General features: G+C 58.5%; 1 protein-coding gene across 2 annotated transcripts in view; it reads left to right on the top strand.

Annotated features, from left to right (window-relative positions):
- The first annotated feature begins 3,868 nt into the window (after positions 1-3,868).
- ALPL (alkaline phosphatase, biomineralization associated) overlaps positions 3,869-12,668 on the top strand; it is a 56,020-nt gene continuing 47,220 nt past the window's right edge. Inside the window, exon 1 of one of the 2 annotated variants that reach the window (XM_051856745.2) lies at positions 3,869-4,029. The gene's annotated coding sequence lies outside the window, so the exon portion shown is untranslated. The remainder of the gene's footprint in view (positions 4,030-12,668) is intronic. The other variant, XM_051856744.2, reaches the window with a different exon arrangement.

Raw genomic sequence — 12,668 nt, 5'->3', positions numbered from 1 at the left:
GGGTTGGCAGAGGGCGGGGCAGGGCGAGTGGTTGATGCCTGGCCCAAGGGTGGAGCTGGGGGTTCTCCCAGGGTCCTTGTCCTCGCAGGCAGCCTCGTTCCCCCACGCCCTGGGCGGCCCTGGGCAGCTCCCTCACATTCATGCTGTCTCCAATCTCGTCTTCTCTCCTGCTGTCACCTTAGTTAATGCCACAATCTGCCCTGGCTTTGGCTTTGGTATAGTTCTGCCTCCTTTTTTTCTTTTCAAAAAAGATTTATTTTATTTATTTGATAGGCAGAGTTACAGAGAGAGAGAGAGAGAGAAAGAGAGAGAGAGAAAGAGAGAGAGAGGTCTTCCGTCTGCTCCATCTGCTTCCGACTGTGAAGTGAGGACAGTCTCCACTCTGCGGGGTTGCTGTGAGGACCGGATGGGTCACTGCAGACAAGGCAGGTAGAGCGCCCCCACCACCATCTCCCACGGGCCTGGCAGGAGCAACATGGGCTTCCTGGTGTTGCCTCACTTTTTTTTTTTTTTTTTTTTGAAAGGCAGAGAGAGAGAGAGAGGGGGAAGAAGGAAGAGGAGGAGGAGGAGGAGAGATCTTCCATCCACTGGTTCACCCCCAAATGGCCACAGCAGCCAGGGCTGGGCCAGGCCAAAGCCAGGAGCTTCTTCCAGGTCTCCCATGTGGGTGCAGGGGCCAGGCACTTAGGCCATCTTCCACTGCTTTCCCAGGCCGTTAGCAGGGAACTGGATTGGGACTGGAGCAGCCGGGACTCGAACTGGTGTCCATGTAGGATGCTGGCACTGCAGGCAGAGGCTTAGCCTACTACCCCAGAATGACGGACTTGTGTTGCTTCCCTTTCTAATTTCTTCCATCCTGAGCCTTTTGGTTTATTCTGATACTGAGTTGAAGGGGGAGGGGGCCCTAGAAGTGGCCCTGGGCTTGCTCCCTCAAATCCAGGTGTCGGGCCGCTTTCCTCTGTGCCTGGATTTCAGGCAGTATTTGCCCGCCCCAGGCCAGAGCTGACCTCCGCCTGCCTCCCCACCGACGGGAGGTCCTGACCGCCACCCCCACACCCTGTCCTGCTCCCGCCGCCTCACCTCTGACCCTGCGTCTGATGGCTGGTGGGCTTTGAGTCTAGTTTGAGGCGGGGCTCCTGGTATGCACTCCATAAATACGGAACAAACGGAACAAACGAATGAGTGCAATGGGCCTTGGACTGAGAGCCGGCGGCGGACGGCGGACGTGGCCTCCCACCTCTGCTCTGACCCTGACCTTTAACCTCTCTGGCCTCAGTGTCCTCCGCTCTAACGGGGACTCTCCACGCCTGCACTGCCCACCTCACACACGGGTTGTGTGAACCCAAGGAGACCATGAGTTGTTACTGCCAAGCAGTGCAATTCGCTTGTGATTTCAAGCAGGAAGTGGTGCCCCAGGGACAAGGTGGGCACAGGTGGGGAGAAATCTAACATAAGTGGCTGCTTTGTACCTGCAGTGTGGAGCTGGAACCCGGGCAGCTTAGCTACCTTTGGAGCTTGGCCAGTGCGGCCAGCCAGAGGCCATCTGGGCCTTGACAGGGCAAGTGACTGGCTCAGCTCACCTAGAAGGCCAGGGAAGAGCTGCAGGGGCCCACGTCTCCTGGTTGGAGGTCCAGGCCACCTTGCACTGGGAGGAGTGGCGCCCCAGGGAGCAGGGGAGGCAATGGCTGCTGGGTAGCCACCAGCTCACGTGACTTCTTGTGGACAGAGCCCAGGGCTGGCCACAGCGATCACCACTCCCTGGACTCCCAAAGCTGAGACACAAGGGGTCCTATGCTGGCCCTGTGGCCCAGCCAGAAGTGCCCTGGGAAGATGTGAGTGAGGGGCAGGTGTGGGAGGTCACGACGGGTGGCTGGGATGCCTGCAACTCCCTGTTGGCTCAGCCTCGTAGCCTCTGCCCAGGCTTCAACAGGCAGCCTTTCTGTCCCACTGATGCTGCTGTGCCGTATGTCCCAGGACCCCGAACCTCTCCTGGGTGTTTGTGAGCAAGTGTTGAAGCTGGACCCGTGTTTTGGGCCCGGCGCTGGCTGCTTAGCACACAATTTCAAATAGACAAGGAAGGCATCTTCTACATTTCATTCCAGGACTTTTGCCATCATCACCTAACCCAAGAAACACACGAATAAAAGAGTATTTACTCGATACTTGGACTCACTTCTTCAAAACATAAACTTAATTCAAAAGGGAAACTTCATATCAACTCTGTAAATAAACACTGTCAATTATTTAAAAAATGCGAGAAGGAATAAAAATAAGGGGCCGATGCTGTGGTGCAGCAGGTTAAGCCACTGCCTGCAGTGCCGGCATCCTGTATGGGCACCGCTCCGAGTCCCAGCTGTTCCACTTTCAGTCCAGCTCCCTGCAAGGCTTGGGAAAGCAGCGAGGATGGCCCAAGTCCTTGGGCCCCTGCACCCACGTGGGAAACCTGGATGCAACTCCTGGCTCCTGGATTTGACCTGGCCCAGCCTTGGCTGCTGTGGCCATCTGGGGAGTGAACCAGTGGATGGAAGATTCTTCTCTCTCTCTGCTTCTCCTTTCTCTCTGTAACATTGCCTTTCAAATAAATAAATCTTTTTTTAAAAGAAATAAAAATAAATACAAAGACATTCTTGGTTTTCAGCTCTGGACCTGAGTTCTGGCTCCAGCCTAACAAGTCACATGCTCTCTGGGCCTCAGTTTCCCCCTCTGTAAAACAGGATTGTTGGGAGATAATGTATGCATGCTGCCTGGCATGGAGTGCATAGAAAAGAGAATTCTAGAATTGGTTCTGTAGCCTGACCTCCTCCTCTCTGCTCTGGCCTCCATCTCCTCCTTCCACCGACAGGCAAACTGTGGCTATGAGACTGGGGCACAGGGCTTGGAGGAACCCTCAGTCCCAGCCCTCAGGTTTCTGCCTGGCTGGCATGGTTTAGACGCTCACATCGTCCAGGCAGCTCTGAGGGGCAGTCCCTCTTAGGAGGCAGTGTGCTCCCTGTCACAGGAGGCATTCAGGCAGAGCTGGGGGACTGCTTGGTTGTCACAGGAATTCAAACTCAGCCTGTTTCTCAGAGAAAAGTGCTCAGAGGAAGTGGGGTGGTTGTCCCATTGAGGTTGGTCCCTAGCGAGTGGGGCCATGGCCATGCACTCAGCATCACCTCCCCCCTTTTATGTAGGATTTTAGGGTTTCCTGTGCACTTGGCGCTCTTACAGGACACTTCCACTAAGTGGCAAGGGAGACCACGGTGAAGCACCTGCTTGCGCGTCCCCTGGGGGCCAGTGCGGTGACTTAGCCAAGGTCACCAGAGGAGACCCTGGAACCCCAACTGTGGCTCCGCTACCCGGGCAGAGGCTGTCCCTTATGTGGCACCCAGGAGGCAAGTCCTGGGCTCTGGCTGGGCCCACTCCCCAGAGAGGGGGGAAGGGTCCCCGATTCCAGGAAGGTTTCCCTTCGGAGGCCACCTCCCCCGGGCCTTCCTGTGGCATCTTCTGGCCAAGGCCCAGAAAGAGAGGGAGGAGAGGAGACAGACAGGGACACGTGGACGACATGGATGGAGGCTGAGGCAGGCAGAGGCAGCCAGACGGGTAGACAGACGCAGGCGCTCAGACAGACGGTGAGAGGCAGACAGCACATACGGGGGCCGAAGCTAAAGGCGAGCGGGGGACGCGCAGACAGCGGGCTCCGAGCCTGAGCCCGGCGCGGGCGGGGCACGGGACGCGGGGTAGCTAGCGGCTCCTGTGCACCCCCAGCCGAGGCCCCGCGGAGCCCGGGAGTGTGCCCCCGCTGCCCGGCAGGGGGCGCCCTGGCCGCGTGGCGCTCGGGCCGGCGGGGCGCGGGGCTCGGGCCGGGGGCGGGGCGCAGCGGGGGCGGGGAGGGCGCCGGGCCGCGCCGGGGCCCCGCGGTCGCCTTTATAAACCCGCGGGGGAGGTGGCCCCGGCAGCGTCGCGCTCCCGCCACTGTGAGCCCTCGGCCCCAGCTCGCCGGCCCCGCGCCCCTCGTGCCGGGGCAGACCCTCGTCCGCGAGTTCCGCGCAGGTAAGGTCGTAGTCGGTCCCCGGCGAGGTGGAAGGCGAAGTGTCTGGGCGGGGGTCCCCGCAGAGCCCTTGCAGGACCCGGGGCCCCTGCACGCGCCCGCGTGCTCGCGCGCATCCGAGGCGCTGCTCCGGCTGGAGGTTGGACGTGGCGCCCGCGGCGCCTGCGAGACGCGCTCGGGGCCGCCTTGTTCTCCTGCACTTTCCCACCTGCCGGGCTGCTGCGTGGGACTCCAGCCTCGGTTAGACACCTGTCCCCGCTGCCCCCGTAGCCCCCCCGGCCCGTGTCCGGGGGCCCTCTCCTGCCCACCACTCAGCCACCACCGGGTTACTGCAGGGCTGGCCGCAGCCACCAGGGGAAGCGGCTGCTCTGTCAGTGCGGGGTCTAGGAAGTTTAGGTCCTAGCTGGTAAGAGCAGAGGGAGGGAGCGCGGGGGAGGGAAAAAGAGCAAGATCCGCCTGTAGGTGTGTGTTTGGGAGAGGGGTGGCCCGGCAGCCCTGGGGCAAAGCTCTGGAGCCCGTGACCCCGCTCCCGGATGTGCACAGGTGAGGTGGGCTGCCCAGGGCTGGTTCCCTCCCCTCCCCCCCCAACCCGGGTCTTGGCAAGAAAGGGTTAAACGCAGGAGAAAACCGTCTCCCACTCACATTGTCCCTTCTGATCCTTTTGCAACGCATAATGGGGTGGGGGAGGGGGCTTCTACAAAGGCGGCTGAATGGAGGGGGGCGACCCTTGAGATCCAAAGAGGGAGCGATTCAGGCCAGAAGGGGCCTATGGGCTGGGGGGAGGACTCAGACACCCTCAGTGAGGCAGATGGAGAGGCAGGTGGGCGAGACGGCAGCTCGTGGGCAGCACCTCCCATACATCATCCCATTTTACAGAACAGAGACTGAGGCTTAGAGAGTTTACAAAAGTGCTGTGGTCAGGATTTGAACCCAGGCTCTGGACCCTGCAACAGTGCCTCCTGGTCCCACTCTGCTGCCCAAGGGACGAGACGCCAAGCCTGTTTCCCCCTCCGCCCTTCCTCGGCTCAGCGCTGCCTGCCTCCACCTGCAGACCTGCGCACTCCGAATCTTCCCACCTGGGGCTGCCCCCACCCTGCCCCGTGCTCATCCTCACCCTCTGCCTCCTTTTTCCTTCCTGAACTCAGCGCTTCCGAATTCCGGAGCAGAAGCCGGTGGACACGGGCTGCCCACGTGCCTAGTGGTGGAGGGAGGCAGGGCTGTGGCCCCACCTGTGCAGAGGGGAGCGCGCCTCTGGTGAGGAAGTGAGGCCAGAGCAAAGGATGCTGTCTTCATTCACCAGATATTTATGAAGCGTCCGTTTTGTGCCAGGCTCTGTTCTAGGTGCTAGGAAGGAGGCCATAAATTAAAGAGACAAAAACCTTCTTGGTGGAGACTTTTGCAGAACAGAACTTGTGCAGGCTCCGAAGCTGGGTGTCCACGCTGGGAAGTTCCCTGGGAAGCCGACTGCGGGTGCAGTAGCCAGTCAGGTCGATGGCCCAACACTGGCTCTCCCTCACGGACGCCTGGCTGTGTGACGAGGGCTGAGTTCGGGCCCTCTCTGTGCCTTGTCTCCTCTTTCAGCCGTGGAGATCAGGTGGCCCTTCGGTTAGTGAGCTGTGGAAATGATGATACTTGCAAAAGGTTGAGCGCGTGCCCATGCCCGTGCCCATGCCCATGCCCATGCCCGAGAGAGTCTTGGCCATCAGCAGCCCTCACCTCAGCAGGAAATGCAGCCCCAATCACGGCCCCGCCACTGAACCCTGTGCACCTGCCCCCCAGCTTTGCTCAGCTCCTCCCCGTTGGCCTTCGGCTGTGCCTGTGGGGTGGTGCAGTGCCCTCTTGCTCCCTTAGATGCCACTTCTCAGCCTTCTAGACACAGCCCGGGCCAGGAGCCCGGCACTGCACGCAGGGAACAGCCCTGGGGCTGTGTCTGCAGTGCCTCCTGCCCTGCACCCACTCCCACGCCCACTGTGTCTGGCTCAGGCCCAGGCCCAGCCCTGCGCTGTCCTGTGACTTGCGTGCTGCACGTCCTCTGCGAGCTGCGGGCCGTGCTCCCTCTGCCCGTGAAGCCGTGCCTGGGAGAGGGGAAGGCGCTTGCCCCGGGACACCCAGATGCCTTTGGGGGGGCTGGGGGCCGGCTGTGTAGCATCCCAGGTCTCCCGATGCTCTCCATGTTGTCTCACGGAGGGGTGGGATCCAGAGGCAGAGGCTAGAGGTCTCACCTTGGAGTCAGTCTGACTGGCCTTATTAATATAAAACCGGGAGCTCCGGGGGACGATGGGGAGAGTGAGCAGGCTGGGCCGAGGACCAGCACAGAAGTCCACGTGGCCGCAAGAATGCTGACTCAGCTTCCCAGCGTGACAGCGTTGGCGCCCTCCTTGGCAGCCCGGAGCTGGGCTGTGCAGCGCTACCTTTTTTTTTTTTTTTTCCTTCTTCGTCTTCGGGAGTTGTCCTAACTTCTGGAAGGCAGCTGGGGGCAGCAGACGGCAGGTTCATTCCCAGTGTTGCTTTGTGACCCTGGGCAAGTCAGTTGCTCTCTCTGGGTCTCCGTCTCTTCATCTGTCACTTGGGTGAATAATAAACATTTTCGAGGGTTGCTATGAGGGGCCAGCAGGATCATCGAGGATTTTTCCAGCTTTGGGCTGGGCCAGCTGTGATTACTCTTGCGAAGTTAGCACTCACTGTGGGGCGATTTTCTTCGCCCCTCTTGGCCGTTCCGAGGGCCACAGGGAGGTTCCTGGTTTGGTCTCAGAGACCTGGTCTGCAGGGAAAACAGTGGCCCGGGTCAGCATCGTGGATGCCTGGCCCCAGCTGTGTGCCTCCGGGAAAATGAATCTGCCTGAGTATCAAGTCCTCTTGGGTGCCATCACTCTGTGGTGCTTAGTGGCCAAAGAACATTCAAGAACACTCTCCCTATTTTTCCACCTCCCGTACCACCACTCAACGTTTCATAATTGCTCCCAGGAAAAAAAAAAAAAAAAAAAAAAAAAAAAAAAAAAAAAACAACAAAGCACCATGTTTCAAGTTTTCCATGCTTAAATTCGCAGCCTCACTGTGGCATGAAATCAATTGTTTGCATTTAATTTGACTTCTTAAATGAAGGGGTAGCATTTGAGATGAGGGCAGGGGGCTGGAGGAGGAGAGGAGGAAGAAGTTAAAGCAGATGTGTTTGTGTTCGCTGGAGGATGGTGGTTAAACTGCCCGCGTGTGAGCATGCTCCTCTCTGGGTTCCAGTAACCCAGAGTCGGGTTTCGCTGAAAATTGCAGTGTTCTCTCCTGGCTGCCGCGGACTCGCCCTGCCGTTAGTATTATTATTATTACTATTTTGTGTTTTCGGAGGCCGCAGAGCCCTGGCTGGAGAGGAGACCGCTAGCTGCGGGGTGTTCAGGGGCTGGCACCGTCCACTGCCCTTGGAGACCAGGGAGAGTGAGGCCCAGGCAGGGCGAGGGGCTTGCCCCGGCGTCACCAGGCTGCTTAGGGCAGTGGACTGGGAATGAAGCCTCCTGGCTCTTAAGTGCCACGGCCTGTCCCCAGGGGTGCACCTCCCCCAGTTTTTAGAATCGTGCGGGGGAGACCACAGAAGGTGTGGGTTAGTGGGCAAGGAGCTTATGCCCAGAGAGCAGAATCTAGGTCCTTGATGGAGAGGTAAAGGACCTGTGCGACCGTGGACAAGTGTCCCCCCCCCCCCCAGCCTCATCTTCCTCTGGTGGAAAACCCAGGTGGCTGAGGAGTGGGCGGGATTTCCCTGAGGCTTGGAATGGGTCTGGTTTCAGCAGTTGCTCCTGGGATATTTATGGCCTGTGGCGTGCAGGGTTGTGGTGAGTCAGTCCCAAAGTGGGCTCTCCAAGCTGCAGGGCGTGGGGGCGGGGGGTTGTTGACTTCTGCAGCGATCTGAAAGCTTTAATTTACTTGCTGGTGTTGTTAAGCTAGGCGATTTCGTTTTACATAAAAATATGGGTTTCTGGCTTCGCTTGAAAGATCAGAAGATGTGGCCACACTGGGCTGTGTCCCTGGCTGGCCACAGTGGCTGGAACTGATTAGCAGCTGCTCTGTCCACTTCACCACAGTCTCCACCGCGCCCCGCTGCCTCACCCCGGCTCACATGCCTCACTGCCATTACCTGCTGGCTCATGGAGCTTGTAATTTCTGGACTAGAAGCTGTGGGGCCATGTGAGGTTGGTGGGGGCTCAGACCTCATTCAAATGACTGTGGGAAGCTTGGGCCAGCTCTCTCAGGGGCACAAGGTAGGATGTGGGACACACGGACGCCGGCCCCTCCTCTGTGGTCTGGCAGAGTCTCCGGAACGCGGATTTGTTCCTGCTTTGATGGTCCCCTGGAGGTCTGAAGGTGTGGGGCTTGGGGGTGACAGTCTCAGCCTGTCCAGGCTTAGTGAACTGACCCTGCTCCCATGCAAACAGGCAGCCCTGGTTGCCACATCCCAAAGATTGCCCAGCTGCCCCAGGACGGGGGCTCTCTTGCCATCTGCTCCCAACAGCCCTGTGCTCAGTGCCCACCACCAGCCTTGCACACTGAGCCCATAGCTCCCCCATTCCACCCTCTGCACGGACAGCAAGGCCTGGGTCACGGGCGGCACCCAGTGGTTGCAGCATCTCAGAACTGCTGTGTCTGAACAGGGGCTGTGTGAGGGGCCCTGAAGCCTGATGGGTAGGTCTAGGGGCTCTGGAGGCAGCTGCCCAGATGGAAGGACCTTCTGGAAGGTCCCTGTGAAGAAGCCGCACAGCATCGTCACCCTGCTTAGCAGGTCAGAGCTGGGCTGTGCGGGGGTTCGGGGGAACAAAGGGGAGCCCCACTCCCGATGGTGCCCACTGGGCCCAGGCCTTGCACCTGCAGAGCAGCTCAGAAGCAGCCCCAGGTGGGAAGTAGTGCTCCGGGAGCACTGCCCCTGCCATTTGGCAGGTGGTGAGACTGAGGCTCAGCCGGTGGGCGCTGGGCCCAGATTCCTCTCCCGGAGGCCTCTGTCACCCTGCCCTGGCCCGGGGAGGGGAGCAGAGGGAAGGTGGGGCTTGTTTCTGGGACTAAGGTCTCAGAGACCCTCTGGTGAGACTCCCTGAGCCCCGCTTCCCATCCTCCAGGTCTGTCCACACCCAGGTGCAAGCCCCTCACCCGGCCAGGTCTGCGAACTGCTGGCAGAGCCTGGAGAACAGCCTGTGTAGGGCTGGCGAACACTTGCCTTATTTGGAAACCCCGAGTGTGGATTTTCAAAGGACCTCTGCATGACTTGCTGCCCTCAAGGTCTGCCCTCTCGGCCACCTTTCCCACGCAAGGAAAGCAGCAGGCCAGCGCAGGCGAGCGCGGCCCCAGCTCCCACGCGCAGCCCTCGGGCCCATCGCCGGCGTCCTCTAGGCCTCTGGTGGCCATCGCTGAGCTGTCTCCGGCTTGGCCTTTCTGAGTGCTGTCTCTCTTTTTTTAAGATTTATTTATTTGAAAGGCAAAGTGACAGAGAAGGAGGGAGGGAGAAGGGGAGAGAGAGAGAGAGAGCTTGCATCCATTGATTTACTCCACAAGTGGCCACAACAGCTGGGGCTGGGCCCAGCAGAAGCCGGGAGCCAGGAGCTCCATCAGGGTCTCCCATGTGGGTGGCCGGGACTCAGGCACGTGAGCCGCCATCGGTGGCCTTCCCAGGCCCGTGAGTAGGAGGCTGAATCAGAAGCAGAGATGAGACTTGACCCCAGGCACTCTGATGTGGGATGCAGGTGACCAGGTGGTGGCTTAGCCGGCTGTGCCCCAGCGCCAGCCCCCGTGCTGTCCCCACCAAGACTCGCCTGCCTCAGCACGCAGGAGCTAAGAGCATCATTTGCTACCATTCTGGTGCAGATGTCTCATCTGATCCTGAGTCCCGCTTCCCCTCGCCTGCCCCTTCTAGATCCTTCTGCAGCTGCTCGGTTTGCTCTGCCTCGTCAAGCGCCCCCTAACGTGGACATGCCAGGCAAGGTGCCACCTGCACATTATAGACGAGGAAACTGAGGCAGCCACTCCCCGACACTGGGAAGCGGGAGCGGGGCCACTGGCGCCCTCCCATTGCCGGTCTGTTTCCTCCTCTGTGATGTGATCACGTGACCTGTTTTCCTGGAAGAGTCAGTTCCTTGTTTAGAAATCGTCAGATGCCTCGGTGTGCATTTCAGATCAGGTCGCTGGAGTTCACCCCGGGCCTCTCACCTGAGCAGGTTTTGTGGAAGCGGGATGTTTGGGTTTGTGTTTCCCCCTTGCCCCATCCTTGTAGCTACCATGGAAGGGCTTACCCTGTGTCGGAAGCTGAGCTGATGCCTTTGAATGGCCTTCTTGGGCTCTGCTCTTAGTCTCTCCATGTACCAAGCAGGAGGCAGACGCTCAGCGAAGCTAGTAGCTTCCTCAGGTCCCCCGCTGGGAAGTGGAAGGCAGACCCAAGTCCCGGCCTGGCGCCCTCCTGCCCCATCGGAGTAGCATCCTGGGTCAGAGGCTTCTGTTTGGATACAGGTGCTCAGGGGACCTTGGTGTCTCCGGAAGGGGTGGCAGGTGGCAGAGGGAGGGGACCAGCACAGCACTCCTGGTGGGGCATCAGCTTCTCTTAGCCCCTGGACATGCCCAGGAGAAGGAAATGATAGTCCTAGCAGGAGGTTTCCATCCCAGCCCTGCCAGTTCAAGCTGTGTGACCTTGGCCAAGTCCTTTTCCCTCTCTTGGCTTCTGATTGCCCTGCCCGACACCCATGGCTTCTGTGAGTAGGGTGAAGACTTGGGACTCTGCTAGTTCACGAGTGGTAGATGAGTGGCATGAGTGCCGCCACTCCCTGTCCTACACCCATGTCAGACATCACTAATCAACCACTGCTCTTTCCTTCCCAAGTTCCTTCTAAATATAGTATAATAACCAGTCATAGTGGGCGCTCAGAACCAACTGTGAGGGTGGGAGGTGGGGAGGGAGAGGCCCAGGTGGCCCCCGTTCAGTGTCTTCTCTCCCTTGTCCACGAAAGTAGGAGGAACCTGAGTTACTTGCCAGGGCTCTGGCATGGGTTTGGGAGGGAGCCTTTTGGGGGGCACACAGCTGTGCCCCTTGTTCAGTGCTAAAAGGGCTTAAAGTCCCTGTGACAAGGAAGAGGTACTTAAAAAACCTGATAAAGTGTTTCCTTTGTTTTGTAAAAGGGGACAGGAGTTTCAGGATGTCAAATTGATTGCTAACCCTTGGGCTCAGGTCAGGAGTGTCAGACTGAAGGCCATTGCCCTCCCGCATCTTTGCCTGGTTACCTGCTGTCCCCTCCCCAGGGCGCCCTCTTGTGTTGTCAGCAGGCATCCTGACCGATCTTTAGATTTTGCTCTTGATCCTGCACAAAGTGTCTGGCTCTCGGTTGCTGGAAGGTAGGACCCCGTCTGAATCCCCGGCCAGTTCCAGCATCCAACCAGGGCAGGCGTTCAGTGACCTTGCCATTTCTGAAAGGTGGCTGCACCGGGCAGGGGTTTCCACGGCCCGGCCTGCTTGATCGTCATGGGGAAAGCAAACCCGTGAGGGCTGTCCGCTGGGTGGACACGTGAGCCCTGGCTGCCTTCCCACTCCATCAGAGGCGTCTCCTCCATCGGTGACAGCGGCTCACGCATGGCTGGTTGGTGACTGGCAGCAGGACAAGCCAGTTTCTCCGAGTGACAGTTTCTCTGTTGGTGGAGCAAGCCTTTAGTCAGGCATGAGTTCACTGGGTGTCATACTCGGGTCTGCCTTCTTGTCTGTGTGCTTCCCAGATATGTCCCCAGTCCCTAACAGCCTTCATGTCTTTGATAATAATAGTCATAGCCACCTTTTGCGGAATCTGTATGTGTCAAGCTCCCTTGGTGCATAGTAGGCATTTAAAACACATACTTTTTGAATGAGTGAATGCTTGCAGGGATTAAGCTGTCTTAAGACAGAGTTGGGTGACTTCTGTGTGTCAACAGCTCCGCAGACGGACTCAGAGGAGTGCCACATATATCAACGTACGATTACGTTTTACAATTAAAAATTTATTTTCACTTCATTTGAAAGGCAGAGAGAGAGAGAGACAGACACACAGAGAGATCTTCTTTCCACTGGTTTATTCCCCAAAAGGCCGCATTGGCTAGCACTGGGCCGGGTCACAACCAGGAGCCCAAAACTCCATCCAGGTCTCCTGAGTGGGTAGCAGGGGCCCGGGGACTTGAGCCGTCACCTGCTGTCTCCCAGGGAGCACATTAGCAGGAAGCTGGAATTGGAAGTGGAGCCTGGACTCATACCGGACACTGTGATAGGATGCAGGGGTTCCAAGCAGAGGCTCAACTGCTGAGCCAAATGTGAGTCCTGTGTTTAAGGTTTTATGCAGTGTACCGTGAACCAGGCCTGGTCCTAAGCTCCCCACATATGTGTGTGTATTCACTTAGTCCTTGCAACTGGAGCTCAGAAAGGTAACGGACATGTCACCCAGGTCGACAGTGCTGGCATTTTAATACCCGAGGACACATGTGTTCTAAGTAACATAACATGGAAGCCAGTCCTCCTACCAAGTCCTTCCCCTAACGCAGACCCTGGGCCCAGATCCTAGGGGTGGGACAGAAGCAGGTGAGTCACGTGCTGCCTCCCTACTACTCGCCTCTTCACAAGTGTAGAACGCTGGTCCCGGGCCAAGCACACGGACGGTCCTGCGGT

This window comes from Oryctolagus cuniculus, chromosome 7 (genome assembly GCF_964237555.1).
Source record: "Oryctolagus cuniculus chromosome 7, mOryCun1.1, whole genome shotgun sequence".
NCBI classification, from domain to species: Eukaryota; Metazoa; Chordata; class Mammalia; order Lagomorpha; family Leporidae; genus Oryctolagus; species Oryctolagus cuniculus.
Note: the sequence above shows the minus strand (reverse complement) of the source record. Positions and strands in the feature narration are given on the sequence as shown.